Source organism: Daphnia pulex, chromosome 8 (assembly GCF_021134715.1).
Source record: "Daphnia pulex isolate KAP4 chromosome 8, ASM2113471v1".
NCBI lineage: Eukaryota > Metazoa > Arthropoda > Branchiopoda > Diplostraca > Daphniidae > Daphnia > Daphnia pulex.
In genome coordinates this window covers 3,450,826-3,456,643 of record NC_060024.1, presented here as the reverse complement: position 1 = coordinate 3,456,643, position 5,818 = coordinate 3,450,826, and the positions used below count along the sequence as shown (strand labels likewise).

The following is a 5,818-nucleotide window of genomic DNA, read 5'->3' as shown; positions in this document are numbered from 1 at the left end:
GTAAGTTGTAACCTATTGAACCGCAATAACGATGTGAAAACATACTTACAGTTTTGTATGTGACTAACCTAGAACTGATTATTTTTTCCGTCAAACTGCTAACCCTTCCTACTGAACTTTCTGAACTAGTGATCAAAGGTACTGAATTTTTCACACTACTTATAACAAAAGTACTAAATTTTTGTAAACTACTAGCTATAACCTACATTTCTTTTATTATTGATTACTTTTTAAAATCAAACTACTAACCCTACCTGAACATACTGAATTTTTCAGACTACCAACTAAATCTTTATAAATTGCTGGACCGACCTACTGAACAGAACTATGCCTACTAATAGTTTCACTAAAGAATAACGTTTAAAGTAGGCAAATGAATGGTTAGTAGAGAATTTGTGCTTAAGCAAGTACAGTAAAATACTGAATTACGTTTCAGTACCATACTCAACCATATTGAAGGGTACTGAAACTGTTAGGGGTGTGTAGGTACTGGAAATCGGTAAAATAAGCAGTTTAACGCGGCTGTGTGGCTTCTACACGACTTGCGCGTTTCTTTCTACTGGCGCAATCTCATCAAAGATGATTTGATTACCGATTTCAAGCGTTGGGCCTCAACAAACGACTACAGCCATGTGCCAGATTTTATTCTTCTTGGTGGGTTGTGTTGACTAATTCATTCGTTACTAATTTGAATTTTTTTTCGCGCATTTTTTAAATTCTCCTATCAGGAGTAACGGCCCATCATGTTAGAAGAACAAATGCCAACAGTTCACTAGAAATGTACAAGACGCTGATGGAGAGAGATCTGATGCCTTTAATAAATCAGAGTTTGACAGTTCATCCTCACCTGAAGATTGTCTGGTTACGTCAGATTCCAACCGGAGAGGACCGTTTCAGTCGTGAAATCGATGCCGAAACGATTATTATGTGCAACAAAGTACTTCATCGCATATTCAGGTATACGCAATAATAAAACATTAGCTGAAATTTAATTACATCAAAGATCCTAATTTTTACAGAGATACAAGAATAGTGATTTGGGATTCAGTGAACGCCGTTGTCGAGGATACCTTCGGGTGTGCGCCTTGGCGAGGTACGACCGCCGAGATCCCCCGAGGTATGTCAATTGCCACGATATAATCCACCCTGGAATGACAGCGTTATCCATAGGCACCCTACTAATTATTAATCACATATGTGAATCAGTAATGAAGCTTGTCATTTGTTTCAAGATCAATAATATCTAGTGGGCATTTTCACCGAGTAACAAGAAATCTCAACGAACGAATATTTCAACCTATCCTCCACATCTTGGGACAAACCTTTGTCTTAGTTAGGGGTCACTCAATCAGACAAAGAGTTTTCTCAAGAATGTTGTATTTTTTGGCTTAATTGAAATTTTCATTTTTTTAGCTGATATTTTTCTACCACATCATATTTTTCAATTATACCTATCTTTACGGCTTTTGGGTCTTTTAAAGCTACATTTATCTTGAGACAAAAAAACGTACATGGTCTTGTTTCCGTAAAACCGCATCCAATAGTGACACTTTCGAAGCCTTGTCTTCTTTTACGGGTAAATGCAACTCAATCTCGCTCCCTGAGACTATTATTATAAATGGTGAACCGGTCTCTGACCCGTCGGTTATTGTTGAGCACTGCGCGGATCACTTCTTTCCAAGTAAACGCCCGTCCACGGCTGCTCACACTGAAACTGAGCGTTTAGTTGAGACTGTGCTTTCTTGCCCAGTCTCGACTCTGCTCCCCTGATCAGTGATTGGGAATTTAATTCTGCAGTTTCTTCGCTCAATCCTGCTTCCTCGGCTGGAAATGATGGACTTCAGGCCGAACTCTTGATTCTTTTTTTCCCCTCGATTCAGGCTTGGCTTATTGCGATTCGAAAGGCAAGGGCTTTTGAGTTAGCCTCTGTTGCTTTGCTGAGTCAGTCACATGCCAAAATGTTTTCACCTTTTTCTCGCCGTGTCGTTAATTAAAGGTTACCCTTGCTTGTATGCTCTCCAAGAACTGAGCTGATTACGTACCCCAACCTTTCTAGTCATTCTCCCTGGAATATTGATATTAGTCGCATAGCCATTCCGTCTGATACAGTCTCTCTCTATCTTGTTCATGACAGGGTGCTCCGCTTTTATGTGGTTGCTTTCTGCGACGACAAGCACTTAAGCTTCGGTGTGGTCTGCTTCAGTGTGGACGGTGTGGCTTTCTCAAGTTATGGTCATCTGTAAAATGCTCTTTACGAAGAGTTAGCGCTTACGCTCTTAACTCGGCCCTACTTTTTGCTCATGAAGTCATAGGCTCTTCATCGTCTGAAAAAATCTTTGAATTCTTTGTTCCTACAGCTCATTTCTTTTCCTGCCCTAACAGGAGGCTTAATGAAATGGAAATAAAGAACTTTTCATTGCTTGTTTCTATTCAATCTTTATCTACAGTGTTTACTGGCCGGTGCTCGGAGTCCGACGGATACAAGGCAGCAGTCTTGCTTGCCAGACGAATGCCAGTGAGCCTAACTATTCCAAAATTTCACTCGGTGGCTAAAGCCAGGTCTTTAATCACTCAATCTCTAAGCTCTGAGTGTGATGAGGAATGGTTATCTTCCGCGCAAACTTTCACTAAATTGTTCTTTCCTGATGTGGCATCCGCTCAGTTAATTGGGTCTCTAGACTTGAAACCTTCGATGGTGCAAATCATCACTGGTCACTGCGCCTTAAATGAGCATCAATATCGCTTCGGCTTTCTTGCTGAACCTGTTTGTCGTTGTGGTGATCAGTTTGAGTCTGTGGGACACTTTCTTTTCGTTTGTCCCCTTTATGATCGAGCTAATTTCAAAACACAGTCCATTTCTGAGCTCTCCAAGTGGCCGCCTCCACTGCATTCCCTAAAGTCCTATCTTGTGGGCTGAATTCACGCGTTTTATTTCTCGAAGCAAAAGTCTTCTTTTTAGCCCAGTGATTATGAAACAACACTCGAGGACGACTTGGTCAAGAACGATATTACTACTACAGTTCAATCGTATTCTTCAACCCAACACCGTGATCTCGAAAACCAAACCATTGATTACATTGAACCGATGGTTAATGTTGAACATTGTGAGTTACCGATTGAGAGTGCTACTGAATTCGTAGGAGACACTTCAAGTTATGATTGTACTACCTCTGTATGCGTAGATTCACCCACGGCACCTGATCCTCCTTCACCTACAAGGTAATTATTCACTATTAGTCAAATTGTTAATATATCATTATTAATTCTTTGTTTACGAAACAGGACCATTGATGCTATCAATCAATATTAGCATCCCAGTGATTATGAAACAACACTCGAGAACAACTTGGTCAAGAACGATATTACTACTTCAGTTCAATCGTATTCTTCAACCCCACAAGTTTAACCTTTGAAGCTTTATTAAGCTGAAAACTACTTATATTTTACAAAGCAGACTTAAACTCAGGTCATACTTTTTATAGTAAGCTTGAACTTACCTTTACTTTTTTTCTTTGGTTTTGGTTCAGGTTAAAAATACTTTAAATAGTAAAAGTAATGAAAATAAAAGCATGGACAAGCTTTCGTTTTATCATCTAGGGAAAAAATAAGCTGAAAACAGCTAACATTTTCTTTTTGATTTATATGTTATATAATTCTGAATTAATGTAAGCTTATTCTATGCTATGATTAGAAAAGTACCGATTATATAAGCTGAAAACAGCTAACTTTTCCCTAATTAATCAGCATGCTGCAATCAATATAATATCTGCTCTCTTGATCTAGATTTCATAATGTAAATTTACTAAATTATTATTTTTACCGATAAATTGACTATTTTATAGTCTAATTTCTTACGGACAAAAACTCCACTTGTTTTCTATAAATACAAAATCAATCAAATTGTTCATGCCATTCTGCATAAAAGTATCGTACACGATCGTACATCGTACAGCAGGACACACTCTTACTTAACGATATCTCGTTCCATACAGGATACAGTTGGCTCATCCAAAATAAGATGGTCGTCTATATTTCCTTCAGCAAAGTGTTCTTCACTTGCAACAAAGATCTTTAAAGGCTCACTTTTCCCCCTTCCGTGTGTTTACATTTTCTTTTTCTCATTTAGGATTGCGAAATATCGAAATGGAAATTTCAAATATTACTCCCGAATGACTAGTGGCTTCTCATTGGCTGGTAACTGCAATAAAACTAATCAAAAGGGGTGAATTTCATTTAATAATTTTTTTTTGTAAAATATTGTGAAAAATAACGTGAAACTTACGTTAACGGACGATATAAATTAACGCGTTCATTAACGCATTAATTTAATGTCAAAAAGTAAAGCTCAGTTAACTTAACTGATAACGCTAAAGATTCAAAGTCAACTAAAGTCACATCACTAGAAAATACTACTTTGAATTGCTAGAGTGCAGAAGGAACTAGTCCCGAAGGTTAAATCTATTGTGAAATATATCGTGACGCGACGGTCGATAAAAAAACAAGTGACAAAATTGTCTATTTCCACAAAACGCCTATATGGTCCCTTTTAAGCCTCTCATTTGTTGTTAAATTGTGCAGAGACTCGGAGGCCGAGTGTTACCCAAGTTTAATACGTCCAAGACTAACTGTTTACATATGTACAAGGGGGTTGGAAGAGACATAAATTAGCACATATACAATATGGTAGAGGAACTCGGCCTGACGGCAGCACTGGTGCGGGCATGGGGTGGGGCTTGCTCTGACAGGGGGAGGGACGATGTGCATTAGACATATAAAACAGAGCGACCAGAGGGGAATTTGGGCCTAACGGACGGAAACTTCGGCATCATCTCTCTTTAACTTCAGGTATTGGCAAAAAACTGACCGGCCTCTCCTCTTGCCCTCCCCGCCAGCACGGAGCCGCATTTTTTGGTGCGGCCACCCGAAACGGCGAAGAAGACTTTTCAAAACATACCACCGTTTATAGGTGCAGAATCAAAAGTAGAGAGGAGGGGGGGGGAGTGGCATCACGGAAACGGAACGCGCCTTCCCTCTTGCTGTCCTTGCCGGCCCGGAGGCGCATATTTTGGTGCTGCTGCCCGTGGCGGCGGGAAACAGCCCCTCAAAACATACCACCGGTTATAGGTGCAGAATTGAGGGTAGAGAGAAGGAGGGAGTAAATGTAGAGACGAGTTTATGAGAGAAGATGATGTTCGGGGGAGGGGGGCGGACGAACAAGCCAAGAAAGTAATATAATAAAAAATAAAAAAGGAAACGAACACTCGGACAACGGAGGATTGGTGAATGACAGGCTAAAAACGGACTAATATAAGTAAAATTCCGCCCACAAATCATGTCGTTGCAATGACACAATTTCTGTCTATTGCCACGAAATGATTTTTTTTATTCGGGATTAAAGCATATTAGGTTAGGTTAGGGTAGAGTAGGGTAGGGTTAGTTAAATTAAAATAAATTAGGTTAGGTTAGGTTAGATTAGATTAGTTATGTGAAGTTTTTTACAGAAATATTGTATTGATATAGCTGAATGTGAATGGTTAGCAATGGCTACCACCATCCGTAAGCATGGGTTTCAATTCTTCGTCGTGTGGAATGTTTTGTATTATCAGTTTACAACATAGGTTGTGTTTCACTGAATACTTGATAAAAAAAATGTGCGTGAATTATGCAAATGTAGTAATTCCCTATTAAGTCGTTTTCATAAAAAAACTGCTGTTGAACTTACTAAGTACAAAAACGCATTTTGCGGCAATAGAAAACTTTCAAGTCCCCTCCACTCACCTCTCTCCCATGGTTCCCATCGAGCTACAGAAGATGCAAA

The 5,818-nt window shown here is 39.3% G+C and overlaps 1 long non-coding RNA gene across 1 annotated transcript; it reads left to right on the top strand.

The window, feature by feature from the left end:
• The first annotated feature begins 334 nt into the window (after positions 1–334).
• Positions 335–4,172, top strand: LOC124199604. Its single transcript, XR_006876896.1, has 3 exons — positions 335–957; positions 1,020–3,219; positions 3,283–4,172. It is a non-coding gene; the product is annotated as an uncharacterized LOC124199604 (long non-coding RNA).
• Positions 4,173–5,818: the final 1,646 nt, after the last annotated feature.